General features: G+C 57.2%; 7 non-coding genes and 4 pseudogenes across 7 annotated transcripts; all 11 read left to right on the top strand.

Annotated features, from left to right (window-relative positions):
- The first annotated feature begins 891 nt into the window (after positions 1 to 891).
- On the top strand, positions 892 to 1010 carry LOC146637258 (5S ribosomal RNA; annotated as a pseudogene).
- A 1336-nt stretch (positions 1011 to 2346) lies between these two features.
- Positions 2347 to 2465, top strand: LOC146637259 (5S ribosomal RNA). Its single transcript, XR_014905832.1, has one exon. It is a non-coding gene; the product is annotated as a 5S ribosomal RNA (ribosomal RNA).
- A 1097-nt stretch (positions 2466 to 3562) lies between these two features.
- On the top strand, positions 3563 to 3681 carry LOC146637260 (5S ribosomal RNA). Its single transcript, XR_014905623.1, has one exon. It is a non-coding gene; the product is annotated as a 5S ribosomal RNA (ribosomal RNA).
- An 822-nt stretch (positions 3682 to 4503) lies between these two features.
- On the top strand, positions 4504 to 4622 carry LOC146637261 (5S ribosomal RNA). Its single transcript, XR_014905833.1, has one exon. It is a non-coding gene; the product is annotated as a 5S ribosomal RNA (ribosomal RNA).
- A 2703-nt stretch (positions 4623 to 7325) lies between these two features.
- LOC146637262 (5S ribosomal RNA) lies at positions 7326 to 7444 on the top strand (annotated as a pseudogene).
- An 897-nt stretch (positions 7445 to 8341) lies between these two features.
- LOC146637263 (5S ribosomal RNA) lies at positions 8342 to 8460 on the top strand. Its single transcript, XR_014905834.1, has one exon. It is a non-coding gene; the product is annotated as a 5S ribosomal RNA (ribosomal RNA).
- Positions 8461 to 9402: 942 nt separating this feature from the next.
- On the top strand, positions 9403 to 9521 carry LOC146637264 (5S ribosomal RNA; annotated as a pseudogene).
- Positions 9522 to 10776: 1255 nt separating this feature from the next.
- On the top strand, positions 10777 to 10895 carry LOC146637265 (5S ribosomal RNA). Its single transcript, XR_014905835.1, has one exon. It is a non-coding gene; the product is annotated as a 5S ribosomal RNA (ribosomal RNA).
- Positions 10896 to 11532: 637 nt separating this feature from the next.
- LOC146637266 (5S ribosomal RNA) lies at positions 11533 to 11651 on the top strand. The gene has a single exon (XR_014905836.1). It is a non-coding gene; the product is annotated as a 5S ribosomal RNA (ribosomal RNA).
- Positions 11652 to 12672: 1021 nt separating this feature from the next.
- Positions 12673 to 12791, top strand: LOC146637267 (5S ribosomal RNA; annotated as a pseudogene).
- Positions 12792 to 14006: 1215 nt separating this feature from the next.
- On the top strand, positions 14007 to 14125 carry LOC146637268 (5S ribosomal RNA). The gene has a single exon (XR_014905658.1). It is a non-coding gene; the product is annotated as a 5S ribosomal RNA (ribosomal RNA).
- Positions 14126 to 15043: the final 918 nt, after the last annotated feature.

The following is a 15043-nucleotide window of genomic DNA, read 5'->3' on the forward strand; positions in this document are numbered from 1 at the left end:
TATTGAGGCCAATTACACCACACCAGGGTCTGTGGCTCTTGCTCAGGCCACTTACACCACACCAGGGCCTGTGGCACTGGCTGAGGCCACTTACACCACACCAGGGCCTGTGGCTGCTGGCTGAGGCCACTTACACCACACCAGGGCCTGTGGCTGCTGGCTGAGGCCACTTACACCACACCAGGGCCTGTGGCTGCTGGCTGAGGCCACCTACACCACACCAGGGCATTAGTTGCTATTGAGGCCAATTACACCACACCAGGGTCTGTGGCTCTTGCTCAGGCCACTTACACCACACCAGGGCCTGTGGCACTGGCTGAGGCCACTTACACCACACCAGGGCCTGTGGCTGCTGGCTGAGGCCACTTACACCACACCAGGGCCTGTGGCTGCTGGCTGAGGCCACTTACACCACACCAGGGCCTGTGGCTGCTGGCTGAGGCCACCTACACCACACCAGGGCCTGTGGCTGTTGACTGAGGCGACTTACACCACACCAGGGCCCTTTTGCTGCTGGCTGAGGCCACTTACACCACACCAGTGCCTGTGGCTTCTGGCTGAGGCGACTTACACCACACCAGGGCCTGTGGCTGCTGGCTGAGGCCACTTACACCACACCAGGGCCTGTGGCTCTTGCTCAGGCCACTCACATCACACCAGGCCCTGCGCTTCTGGCCGAGGCCATCTTCACCAAACCAGGCCCTGTGCTGCTTGCTGTGGCCATCTTCAACAATCCAGGGCCTGTGCTGTTGGATAAATGCCAAACTGAGCCTTTGGGTTAGGGTATTATGCAAACATGCAGGTATGGTTATAGGATTGTCTTCGTAACTTCAGGTACTTGCCACCTAATCACTTGAATCCATAAATTGAGACATTGTGCTGGGGCCAGCATCTTACGGCCATACCACCCTGAGCACGCCCGACCTCGTCTGATCTCGTAAGCTAAGCAGGGCTGGGCTTGGTTAGTACTTGGATGGGAGACTGCCTGGGAATATCTGGTGCTGTAAGCCTTTCATTTTCATGTCATTGAACCGCTTTTGATCCAGAGAAGGGGTGTATTAAAAGACCAAAAGCAGCTCCCCATTAATGAGGGCACATTAACGACATTGCTTTTGGCTGTTTTCCAATGTCTTGTGCTGCTAGCTGATGCCACCTACACCACACCAGGGCCTGAGTGACCGGCTGGGGCCACTTACACCACATCAGGGCCTGTGGCTGCTGGCTGAGGCCACTTACACCACACCAGGGCCTGTGGCTGCTGGCTGAGGCCACCTACACCACACCAGGGCCTTAGTTGCTATTGAGGCCAATTACACCACACCAGGGCCTGTGGCACTTGCTCAGGCCACTTACACCACACCAGGGCCTGTGGCTTCTGGCTGAGGCCACCTACACCACACCAGGGCCTGTGGCTGCTGGCTGAGGCCACTTACAACACACCAGGGCCTGTGGCTCTTGCTCAGGCCACTTACACCACACCAGGGCCTGTGGCTCTTGCTCAGGCCACTTACACCACATCAGGGCCTGTGGCTCTGGCTGAGGCCACTTACACCACACCAGGGCCTGTGGCTGCTGGCTGAGGCCACTTACACCACACCAGGGCCTGTGGCTGCTGGCTGAGGCCACCTACACCACACCAGGGCATTAGTTGCTATTGAGGCCAATTACACCACACCAGGGTCTGTGGCTCTTGCTCAGGCCACTTACACCACACCAGGGCCTGTGGCACTGGCTGAGGCCACTTACACCACACCAGGGCCTGTGGCTGCTGGCTGAGGCCACTTACACCACACCAGGGCCTGTGGCTGCTGGCTGAGGCCACGTACACCACACCAGGGCCTGTGGCTGCTGGCTGAGGCCACCTACACCACACCAGGGCCTGTGGCTGCTGACTGAGGCGACTTACACCACACCAGGGCCCTTTTGCTGCTGGCTGAGGCCACTTACACCACACCAGTGCCTGTGGCTTCTGGCTGAGGCGACTTACACCACACCAGGGCCTGTGGCTGCTGGCTGAGGCCACTTACACCACACCAGGGCCTGTGGCTCTTGCTCAGGCCACTCACATCACACCAGGCCCTGCGCTTCTGGCCGAGGCCATCTTCACCAAACCAGGCCCTGTGCTGCTTGCTGTGGCCATGTACAACACACCAGGCCCTGTGCTGGTTCCTGAGGCCATCTTCAACAATCCAGGGCCTGTGCTGTTGGATAAATGCCAAACTGAGCCTTTGGGTTAGGGTATTATGCAAACATGCAGGTATGGTTATAGGATTGTCTTCGTAACTTCAGGTACTTGCCACCTAATCACTTGAATCCATAAATTGAGACATTGTGCTGGGGCCAGCAGCTTACGGCCATACCACCCTGAGCACGCCCGACCTCGTCTGATCTCGGAAGCTAAGCAGGGCTGGGCTTGGTTAGTACTTGGATGGGAGACTGCCTGGGAATACCTGGTGCTGTAAGCCTTTCCTTTTCATGTCATTGAACCGCTTTTGATCCAGAGAAGGGGTGTATTAAAAGACCAAAAGCATCTGCCCATTAATGAGGGCACATTAACAACACTGCTTTTGGCTCTTTTCCAATGTCTTGTGCTGCTAGCTGATGCCACCTACACCACACCAGGGCCTGAGTGACCGGCTGGGGCCACTTACACCACATCAGGGCCTGTGGCTCTGGCTGAGGCCACTTACACCACACCAGGGCCTGTGGCTGCTGGCTGAGGCCAGTTACACCACACCAGAGCCTGTGGCTGCTGGCTGAGGCCACCTACACCACACCAGGGCCTGTGGCTGCTGGCTGAGGCGACTTACACCACACCAGGGCCCTTTTGCTGCTGGCTGAGGCCACTTACACCACACCAGTGCCTGTGGCTTCTGGCTGAGGCGACTTACACCACACCAGGGCCTGTGGCTGCTGGCTGAGGCCACTTACACCACACCAGGGCCTGTGGCTCTTGCTCAGGCCACTCACATCACACCAGGCCCTGCGCTTCTGGCCGAGGCCATCTTCACCAAACCAGGCCCTGTGCTGCTTGCTGTGGCCATGTACAACACACCAGGCCCTGTGCTGGTTCCTGAGGCCATCTTCAACAATCCAGGGCCTGAGTGACCGGCTGGGGCCACTTACACCACATCAGGGCCTGTGGCTCTGGCTGAGGCCACTTACACCACACCAGGGCCTGTGGCTGCTGGCTGAGGCCAGTTACACCACACCAGGGCCTTAGTTGCTATTGAGTCCAATTACACCACACCAGGGTCTGTGGCTCTTGCTCAGGCCACTCACATCACACCAGGCCCTGCGCTTCTGGCCGAGGCCATCTTCACCAAACCTGGCCCTCTGCTGCTAGCTGTGGCCATGTACAACACACCAGGCCCTGTGCTGGTTCCTGAGGCCATCTTCAACAATCCAGGGCCTGTGCTGTTGGATAAATGCCAAACTAAGCCTTTGGGTTAGGGTATTATGCAAACATGCAGGTATGGTTATAGGATTGTCTTCGTAACTTCAGGTACTTGCCACCTAATCACTTGAATCCATAAATTGAGACATTGTGCTGGGGCCAGCAGCTTACGGCCATACCACCCTGAGCACGCCCGACCTCATCTGATCTCGGAAGCTAAGCAGGGCTGGGCTTGGTTAGTACTCGGATGGGAGACTGCCTTGGAATACCTGGTGCTGTAAGCCTTTCATTTTCATGTCATTGAACCGCTTTTGATCCAGAGAAGGGGTGTATTAAAAGACCAAAAGCAGCTGCCCATTAATGAGGGCACATTAACGACATTGCTTTTGGCTCTTTTCCAATGTCTTGTGCTGCTAGCTGATGCCACCTACACCACACCAGGGCCTGAGTGACCGGCTGGGGCCACTTACACCACATCAGGGCCTGTGGCTCTGGCTGAGGCCACTTACACCACACCAGGGCCTGTGGCTGCTGGCTGAGGCCACCTACACCACACCAGGGCCTTAGTTGCTATTGAGGCCAATTACACCACACCAGGGTCTGTGGCTCTTGCTCAGGCCACTTACACCACACCAGGGCCTGTGGCACTGGCTGAGGCCACTTACACCACACCAGGGCCTGTGGCTGCTGGCTGAGGCCACTTACACCACACAAGGGCCTGTGGCTGCTGGCTGAGGCCACCTACACCACACCAGGGCCTGTGGCTGCTGGCTGAGGCCACTTACAACACACCAGGGCCTGTGGCTGCTGGCTGAGTCCACTTACACCAAACCAGGGCCTGTGGCTGCTTGCTGAGGCCATCTTCACCAAACCAGGCCCTGTGCTGCTTGCTGTGGCCATGTAAAACACACCAGGTCCTGTGCTGGTTCTTGAGGCCATCTTCAACAATCCAGGGCCTGTGCTGTTGGATAAATGCCAAACTGAGCCTTTGGGTTAGGGTATTATGCAAACATGCAGGTATGGTTATAGGATTGTCTTCGTAACTTCAGGTACTTGCCACCTAATCACTTGAATCCATAAATTGAGACATTGTGCTGGGGCCAGCAGCTTACGGCCATACCACCCTGAGCACGCCCGACCTCGTCTGATCTCGGAAGCTAAGCAGGGCTGGGCTTGGTTAGTACTTGGATGGGAGACTGCCTGGGAATACCTGGTGCTGTAAGCCTTTCATTTTCATGTCATTGAACCGCTTTTGATCCAGAGAAGGGGTGTATTAAAAGACCAAAAGCAGCTCCCCATTAATGAGGGCACATTAACGACATTGCTTTTGGCTGTTTTCCAATGTCTTGTGCTGCTAGCTGATGCCACCTACACCACACCAGGGCCTGAGTGACCGGCTGGGGCCACTTACACCACATCAGGGCCTGTGGCTGCTGGCTGAGGCCACTTACACCACACCAGGGCCTGTGGCTGCTGGCTGAGGCCACCTACACCACACCAGGGCCTTAGTTGCTATTGAGGCCAATTACACCACACCAGGGTCTGTGGCTCTTGCTCAGGCCACTTACACCACACCAGGGCCTGTGGCACTGGCTGAGGCCACTTACACCACACCAGGGCCTGTGGCTCTGGCTGAGGCCACCTACACCACACCAGGGCCTTAGTTGCTATTGAGGCCAATTACACCACACCAGGGTCTGTGGCTCTTGCTCAGGCCACTTACACCACACCAGGGCCTGAGTGACCGGCTGGGGCCACTTACACCACATCAGGGCCTGTGGCTCTGGCTGAGGCCACCTACACCACACCAGGGCCTTAGTTGCTATTGAGGCCAATTACACCACACCAGGGTCTGTGGCTCTTGCTCAGGCCACTTACACCACACCAGGGCCTGTGGCACTGGCTGAGGCCACTTACACCACACCAGGGCCTGTGGCTGCTGGCTGAGGCCACTTACACCGCACCAGGGCCTGTGGCTGCTGGCTGAGGCCACCTACACCACACCAGGGCATTAGTTGCTATTGAGGCCAATTACACCACACCAGGGTCTGTGGCTCTTGCTCAGGCCACTTACACCACACCAGGACCTGTGGCTGCTGGCTGAGGCCACTTACACCACACCAGGACCTGTGGCTGCTGGCTGAGGCCACCTACACCACACCAGGGCCTGTGGCTGCTGACTGAGGCGACTTACACCACACCAGGGCCCTTTTGCTGCTGGCTGAGGCCACTTACACCACACCAGTGCCTGTGGCTTCTGGCTGAGGCGACTTACACCACACCAGGGCCTGTGGCTGCTGGCTGAGGCCACTTACACCACACCAGGGCCTGTGGCTCTTGCTCAGGCCACTCACATCACACCAGGCCCTGCGCTTCTGGCTGAGGCCATCTTCACCAAACCAGGCCCTGTGGCTCTTGCTCAGGCCACTTACACCACACCAGGGCCTTATTTGCTATTGAGGCCACTTACACCACACCAGGGCCTGTGGCTCTGGCTTAGGCCACTTACACCACACCAGGGCCTGTGGCACTTGCTCAGGCCACTTACACCACACCAGGGCCTGTGGCTCTTGCTCAGGCCACTTACACCACACCAGGGCCTGTGGCACTGGCTGAGGCCACTTAGACCACACCAGGGCCTGTGGCTGCTGGCTGAGGCCACTTACAACACACCAGGGCCTGTGGCTGCTGGCTGAGGCCACTTACACCAAACCAGGGCCTGTGGCTCTTGCTCAGGCCACTTACACCACACCAGGGCCTGTGGCTGCTGGCTGAGGCCACTTACAACACACCAGGGCCTGTGGCTGCTGGCTGAGGCCACTTACACCAAACCAGGGCCTGTGGCTCTTGCTCAGGCCACTTACACCACACCAGGGCCTGTGGCTGCTGGCTGAGGCCACGTACACCACACCAGGGCCTGTGGCTGCTGGCTGAGGCCACTTACACCACACCAGGGCCTGTGGCTCTTGCTCAGGCCACTCACATCACACCAGGCCCTGCGCTTCTGGCCGAGGCCATCTTCACCAAACCAGGCCCTGTGGCTCTTGCTCAGGCCACTTACACCACACCAGGGCCTTATTTGCTATTGAGGCCAATTACACCACACCAGGGTCTGTGGCTCTTGCTCAGGCCAATTACACCACACCAGGGCCTGTGACACTGGCTGAGGCCACTTACACCACACCAGGGCCTGTGGCTGCTGGCTGAGGCCACTTACACCACACAAGGGCCTGTGGCTGCTGGCTGAGGCCACCTACACCACACCAGGGCCTGTGGCTGCTGGCTGAGACCACTTACACCACACCAGGGCCTGTGGCTCTTGCTCAGGCCACTTACACCACACCAGGGCCTGTGGCTCTTGCTCAGGCCACTTACACCACACCAGGGCCTGTGGCTCTTGCTCAGGCCACTTACACCACACCAGGCCCTGTGCTGGTTCCTGAGGCCATCTTCAACAATCCAGGGCCTGAGTGACCGGCTGGGGCCACTTACACCACATCAGGGCCTGTGGCTCTGGCTGAGGCCACTTACACCACACCAGGGCCTGTGGCTGCTGGCTGAGGCCAGTTACACCACACCAGGGCCTTAGTTGCTATTGAGGCCAATTACACCACACCAGGGTCTGTGGCTCTTGCTCAGGCCACTCACATCACACCAGGCCCTGCGCTTCTGGCCGAGGCCATCTTCACCAAACCTGGCCCTCTGCTGCTAGCTGTGGCCATGTACAACACACCAGGCCCTGTGCTGGTTCCTGAGGCCATCTTCAACAATCCAGGGCCTGTGCTGTTGGATAAATGCCAAACTAAGCCTTTGGGTTAGGGTATTATGCAAACATGCAGGTATGGTTATAGGATTGTCTTCGTAACTTCAGGTACTTGCCACCTAATCACTTGAATCCATAAATTGAGACATTGTGCTGGGGCCAGCAGCTTACGGCCATACCACCCTGAGCACGCCCGACCTCGTCTGATCTCGGAAGCTAAGCAGGGCTGGGCTTTGTTAGTACTCGGATGGGAGACTGCCTTGGAATACCTGGTGCTGTAAGCCTTTCATTTTCATGTCATTGAACCGCTTTTGATCCAGAGAAGGGGTGTATTAAAAGACCAAAAGCAGCTGCCCATTAATGAGGGCACATTAACGACATTGCTTTTGGCTCTTTTCCAATGTCTTGTGCTGCTAGCTGATGCCACCTACACCACACCAGGGCCTGAGTGACCGGCTGGGGCCACTTACACCACATCAGGGCCTGTGGCTGCTGGCTGAGGCCACCTACACCACACCAGGGCCTTAGTTGCTATTGAGGCCAATTACACCACACCAGGGTCTGTGGCTCTTGCTCAGGCCACTTACACCACACCAGGGCCTGTGGCACTGGCTGAGGCCACTTACACCACACCAGGGCCTGTGGCTGCTGGCTGAGGCCACCTACACCACACCAGGGCCTGTGGCTGCTGGCTGAGACCACTTACACCACACCAGGGCCTGTGGCTCTTGCTCAGGCCACTTACACCACACCAGGGCCTGTGGCTCTTGCTCAGGCCACTTACACCACACCAGGGCCTGTGGCTCTTGCTCAGGCCACTTACACCACACCAGGGCCTGTGGCTCTTGCTCAGGCCACTTACACCACACCAGGGCCTGTGGCTCTTGCTCAGGCCACTCATATCACGCTAGGCCCTGTGCTTCTGGCCGAGGCCATCTTCACCAAACCAGGCCCTGTGCTGCTTGCTGTGGCCATGTACAACACACCAGGCCCTGTGCTGGTTCCAGAGGCCATCTTCAACAATCCAGGGCCTGTGCTGTTGGATAAATGCCAAACTGAGCCTTTGGGTTAGGGTATTATGCAAACATGCAGGTATGGTTATAGGATTGTCTTCGTAACTTCAGGTACTTGCCACCTAATCACTTGAATCCATAAATTGAGACATTGTGCTGGGGCCAGCAGCTTACGGCCATACCACCCTGAGCACGCCCGACCTCGTCTGATCTCGGAAGCTAAGCAGGGCTGGGCTTGGTTAGTACTTGGATGGGAGACTGCCTGGGAATACCTGGTGCTGTAAGCCTTTCATTTTCATGTCATTGAACCGCTTTTGATCCAGAGAAGGGGTGTATTAAAAGACCAAAAGCATCTGCCCATTAATGAGGGCACATTAACGACATTGCTTTTGGCTCTTTTCCAATGTCTTGTGCTGCTAGCTGATGCAACCTACACCACACAAGGGCCTGAGTGACCGGCTGGGGCCACTTACACCACATCAGGGCCTGTGGCTCTGGCTGAGGCCACTTACACCACACCAGGGCCTGTGGCTGCTGGCTGAGGCCACCTACACCACACCAGGGCATTAGTTGCTATTGAGGCCAATTACACCACACCAGGGTCTGTGGCTCTTGCTCAGGCCACTTACACCACACCAGGGCCTGTGGCACTGGCTGAGGCCACTTACACCACACCAGGGCCTGTGGCTGCTGGCTGAGGCCACTTACACCACACCAGGGCCTGTGGCTGCTGGCTGAGGCCACTTACACCACACCAGGGCCTGTGGCTGCTGGCTGAGGCCACCTACACCACACCAGGGCCTGTGGCTGTTGACTGAGGCGACTTACACCACACCAGGGCCCTTTTGCTGCTGGCTGAGGCCACTTACACCACACCAGTGCCTGTGGCTTCTGGCTGAGGCGACTTACACCACACCAGGGCCTGTGGCTGCTGGCTGAGGCCACTTACACCACACCAGGGCCTGTGGCTCTTGCTCAGGCCACTCACATCACACCAGGCCCTGCGCTTCTGGCCGAGGCCATCTTCACCAAACCAGGCCCTGTGCTGCTTGCTGTGGCCATCTTCAACAATCCAGGGCCTGTGCTGTTGGATAAATGCCAAACTGAGCCTTTGGGTTAGGGTATTATGCAAACATGCAGGTATGGTTATAGGATTGTCTTCGTAACTTCAGGTACTTGCCACCTAATCACTTGAATCCATAAATTGAGACATTGTGCTGGGGCCAGCATCTTACGGCCATACCACCCTGAGCACGCCCGACCTCGTCTGATCTCGTAAGCTAAGCAGGGCTGGGCTTGGTTAGTACTTGGATGGGAGACTGCCTGGGAATACCTGGTGCTGTAAGCCTTTCATTTTCATGTCATTGAACCGCTTTTGATCCAGAGAAGGGGTGTATTAAAAGACCAAAAGCAGCTCCCCATTAATGAGGGCACATTAACGACATTGCTTTTGGCTGTTTTCCAATGTCTTGTGCTGCTAGCTGATGCCACCTACACCACACCAGGGCCTGAGTGACCGGCTGGGGCCACTTACACCACATCAGGGCCTGTGGCTGCTGGCTGAGGCCACTTACACCACACCAGGGCCTGTGGCTGCTGGCTGAGGCCACCTACACCACACCAGGGCCTTAGTTGCTATTGAGGCCAATTACACCACACCAGGGCCTGTGGCACTTGCTCAGGCCACTTACACCACACCAGGGCCTGTGGCTTCTGGCTGAGGCCACCTACACCACACCAGGGCCTGTGGCTGCTGGCTGAGGCCACTTACAACACACCAGGGCCTGTGGCTCTTGCTCAGGCCACTTACACCACACCAGGGCCTGTGGCTCTTGCTCAGGCCACTTACACCACATCAGGGCCTGTGGCTCTGGCTGAGGCCACTTACACCACACCAGGGCCTGTGGCTGCTGGCTGAGGCCACTTACACCACACCAGGGCCTGTGGCTGCTGGCTGAGGCCACCTACACCACACCAGGGCATTAGTTGCTATTGAGGCCAATTACACCACACCAGGGTCTGTGGCTCTTGCTCAGGCCACTTACACCACACCAGGGCCTGTGGCACTGGCTGAGGCCACTTACACCACACCAGGGCCTGTGGCTGCTGGCTGAGGCCACTTACACCACACCAGGGCCTGTGGCTGCTGGCTGAGGCCACTTACACCACACCAGGGCCTGTGGCTCTTGCTCAGGCCACTTACACCACACCAGGGCCTGTGGCACTGGCTGAGGCCACTTAGACCACACCAGGGCCTGTGGCTGCTGGCTGAGGCCACTTACAACACACCAGGGCCTGTGGCTGCTGGCTGAGGCCACTTACACCAAACCAGGGCCTGTGGCTGCTTGCTGAGGCCATCTTCACCAAACCAGGCCCTGTGCTGCTTGCTGTGGCCATGTAAAACACACCAGGTCCTGTGCTGGTTCTTGAGGCCATCTTCAACAATCCAGGGCCTGTGCTGTTGGATAAATGCCAAACTGAGCCTTTGGGTTAGGGTATTATGCAAACATGCAGGTATGGTTATAGGATTGTCTTCGTAACTTCAGGTACTTGCCACCTAATCACTTGAATCCATAAATTGAGACATTGTGCTGGGGCCAGCAGCTTACGGCCATACCACCCTGAGCACGCCCGACCTCGTCTGATCTCGGAAGCTAAGCAGGGCTGGGCTTGGTTAGTACTTGGATGGGAGACTGCCTGGGAATACCTGGTGCTGTAAGCCTTTCATTTTCATGTCATTGAACCGCTTTTGATCCAGAGAAGGGGTGTATTAAAAGACCAAAAGCAGCTCCCCATTAATGAGGGCACATTAACGACATTGCTTTTGGCTGTTTTCCAATGTCTTGTGCTGCTAGCTGATGCCACCTACACCACACCAGGGCCTGAGTGACCGGCTGGGGCCACTTACACCACATCAGGGCCTGTGGCTGCTGGCTGAGGCCACTTACACCACACCAGGGCCTGTGGCTGCTGGCTGAGGCCACCTACACCACACCAGGGCCTTAGTTGCTATTGAGGCCAATTACACCACACCAGGGTCTGTGGCTCTTGCTCAGGCCACTCATATCACACCAGGCCCTGTGCTTCTGGCCGAGGCCATCTTCACCAAACCAGGCCCTGTGCTGCTTGCTGTGGCCATGTACAATACACCAGGCCCTGTGCTGGTTCCTGAGGCCATCTTCAACAATCCAGGGCCTGTGCTGTTGGATAAATGCCAAACTGAGCCTTTGGGTTAGGGTATTATGCAAACATGCAGGTATGGTTATAGGATTGTCTTCGTAACTTCAGGTACTTGCCACCTAATCACTTGAATCCATAAATTGAGACATTGTGCTGGCGCCAGCAGCTTACGGCCAGCAGCTTACGGCCATACCACCCTGAGCACGCCCGACCTCGTCTGATCTCGGAAGCTAAGCAGGGCTGGGCTTGGTTAGTACTTGGATGGGAGACTGCCTGGGAATACCTGGTGCTGTAAGCCTTTCATTTTCATGTCATTGAACCGCTTTTGATCCAGAGAAGGGGTGTATTAAAAGACCAAAAGCATCTGCCCATTAATGAGGGCTTATTAACGACATTGCTTTTGGCTCTTTTCCAATGTCTTGTGCTGCTAGCTGATGCAACCTACACCACACAAGGGCCTGAGTGACCGGCTGGGGCCACTTACACCACATCAGGGCCTGTGGCTCTGGCTGAGGCCACTTACACCACACCAGGGCCTGTGGCTGCTGGCTGAGGCCACTTACACCACACCAGGGCCTGTGGCTGCTGGCTGAGGCCACCTACACCACACCAGGGCATTAGTTGCTATTGAGGCCAATTACACCACACCAGGGTCTGTGGCTCTTGCTCAGGCCACTTACACCACACCAGGGCCTGTGGCACTGGCTGAGGCCACTTACACCACATCAGGGCCTGTGGCTGCTGGCTGAGGCCACTTACACCACACCAGGGCCTGTGGCTGCTGGCTGAGGCCACTTACACCACACCAGGACCTGTGGCTGCTGGCTGAGGCCACCTACACCACACCAGGGCCTGTGGCTGCTGACTGAGGCGACTTACACCACACCAGGGCCCTTTTGCTGCTGGCTGAGGCCACTTACACCACACCAGTGCCTGTGGCTTCTGGCTGAGGCGACTTACACCACACCAGGGCCTGTGGCTGCTGGCTGAGGCCACTTACACCACACCAGGGCCTGTGGCTCTTGCTCAGGCCACTCACATCACACCAGGCCCTGCGCTTCTGGCCGAGGCCATCTTCACCAAACCAGGCCCTGTGCTGCTTGCTGTGGCCATGTACAACACACCAGGCCCTGTGCTGGTTCCTGAGGCCATCTTCAACAATCCAGGGCCTGTGCTGTTGGATAAATGCCAAACTGAGCCTTTGGGTTAGGGTATTATGCAAACATGCAGGTATGGTTATAGGATTGTCTTCGTAACTTCAGGTACTTGCCACCTAATCACTTGAATCCATAAATTGAGACATTGTGCTGGGGCCAGCAGCTTACGGCCATACCACCCTGAGCACGCCCGACCTCGTCTGATCTCGCAAGCTAAGCAGGGCTGGGCTTGGTTAGTACTTGGATGGGAGACTGCCTGGGAATACCTGGTGCTGTAAGCCTTACCTTTTCATGTCATTGAACCGCTTTTGAAACAGAGAAGGGGTGTATTAAAAGACCAAAAGCATCTGCCCATTAATGAGGGCACATTAACAACACTGCTTTTGGCTCTTTTCCAATGTCTTGTGCTGCTAGCTGATGCCACCTACACCACACCAGGGCCTGAGTGACCGGCTGGGGCCACTTACACCACACCAGTGCCTGTGGCTGCTGGCTGAGGCCACTTACACCACACCAGTGCCTGTGGCTTCTGGCTGAGGCCACTTACACCACACCAGGGCCTGTGGCTGCTGGCTGAGGCCACTTACACCACACCAGGGCCTGTGGCTCTTGCTCAGGCCACTCACATCACACCAGGCCCTGCGCTTCTGGCTGAGGCCATCTTCACCAAACCAGGCCCTGTGGCTCTTGCTCAGGCCACTTACACCACACCAGGGCCTTATTTGCTATTGAGGCCACTTACACCACACCAGGGCCTGTGGCTCTGGCTTAGGCCACTTACACCACACCAGGGCCTGTGGCTCTTGCTCAGGCCACTTACACCACACCAGGGCCTGTGGCACTGGCTGAGGCCACTTAGACCACACCAGGGCCTGTGGCTGCTGGCTGAGGCCACTTACAACACACCAGGGCCTGTGGCTGCTGGCTGAGGCCACTTACACCAAACCAGGGCCTGTGGCTCTTGCTCAGGCCACTTACACCACACCAGGGCCTGTGGCTGCTGGCTGAGGCCACTTACAACACACCAGGGCCTGTGGCTGCTGGCTGAGGCCACTTACACCAAACCAGGGCCTGTGGCTCTTGCTCAGGCCACTTACACCACACCAGGGCCTGTGGCTGCTGGCTGAGGCCACCTACACCACACCAGGGCCTGTGGCTGCTGGCTGAGGCCACTTACACCACACAAGGGCCTGTGGCTCTTGCTCAGGCCACTCACATCACACCAGGCCCTGTGCTTCTGGCCGAGGCCATCTTCACCAAACCAGGCCCTGTGCTGCTTGCTGTGGCCATGTACAACACACCAGGCCCTGTGCTGGTTCCTGAGGCCATCTTCAACAATCCAGGGCCTGTGCTGTTGGATAAATGCCAAACTGAGCCTTTGGGTTAGGGTATTATGCAAACATGCAGGTATGGTTATAGGATTGTCTTCGTAACTTCAGGTACTTGCCACCTAATCACTTGAATCCATAAATTGAGACATTGTGCTAGGGCCAGCAGCTTACGGCCATACCACCCTGAGCACGCCCGACCTCGTCTGATCTCGGAAGCTAAGCAGGGCTGGGCTTGGTTAGTACTTGGATGGGAGACTTCCTGGGAATACCTGGTGCTGTAAGCCTTTCATTTTCATGTCATTGAACCGCTTTTGATCCAGAGAAGGGGTGTATTAAAAGACCAAAAGCAGCTGCCCATTAATGAGGGCACATTAACGACACTGCTTTTGGCTCTTTTCCAATGTCTTGTGCTGCTAGCTGATGCCACCTACACCACACCAGGGCCTGAGTGACCGGCTGGGGCCACTTACACCACATCAGGGCCTGTGGCTCTGGCTGAGGCCACTTACACCACACCAGGGCCTGTGGCTGCTGGCTGAGGCAACCTACACCACACCAGGGCCTTAGTTGCTATTGAGGCCAATTACACCACACCAGGGTCTGTGGCTCTTGCTCAGGCCACTTACACCACACCAGGGCCTGTGGCACTGGCTGAGGCCACTTACACCACACCAGGGCCTGTGGCTGCTGGCTGAGGCCACCTACACCACACCAGGGCCTGTGGCTGCTGGCTGAGGCCACTTACACCACACAAGGGCCTGTGGCTGCTGGCTGAGGCCACCTACACCACACCAGGGCCTGTGGCTCTTGCTCAGGCCACTCACATCACACCAGGCCCTGCGCTTCTGGCCGAGGCCATCTTCACCAAACCAGGCCCTGTGGCTCTTGCTCAGGCCACTTACACCACACCAGGGCCTTATTTGCTATTGAGGCCAATTACACCACACCAGGGTCTGTGGCTCTTGCTCAGGCCACTTACACCACACCAGGGCCTGTGGCACTGGCTGAGGCCACTTACACCACACCAGGGCCTGTGGCTGCTGGCTGAGGCCACCTACACCACACCAGGGCCTGTGGCTGCTGACTGAGGCGACTTACACCACACCAGGGCCCTTTTGCTGCTGGCTGAGGCCACTTACACCACACCAGTGCCTGTGGCTTCTGGCTGAGGCGACTTACACCACACCAGGGCCTGTGGCTGC

The sequence above is a fragment of the Diplotaxodon limnothrissa genome, linkage group LG3 (genome assembly GCF_057381915.1).
Source record: "Diplotaxodon limnothrissa isolate DT_005_m linkage group LG3, D_limnothrissa_male_GT1.1, whole genome shotgun sequence".
Taxonomy (NCBI): domain Eukaryota; kingdom Metazoa; phylum Chordata; class Actinopteri; order Cichliformes; family Cichlidae; genus Diplotaxodon; species Diplotaxodon limnothrissa.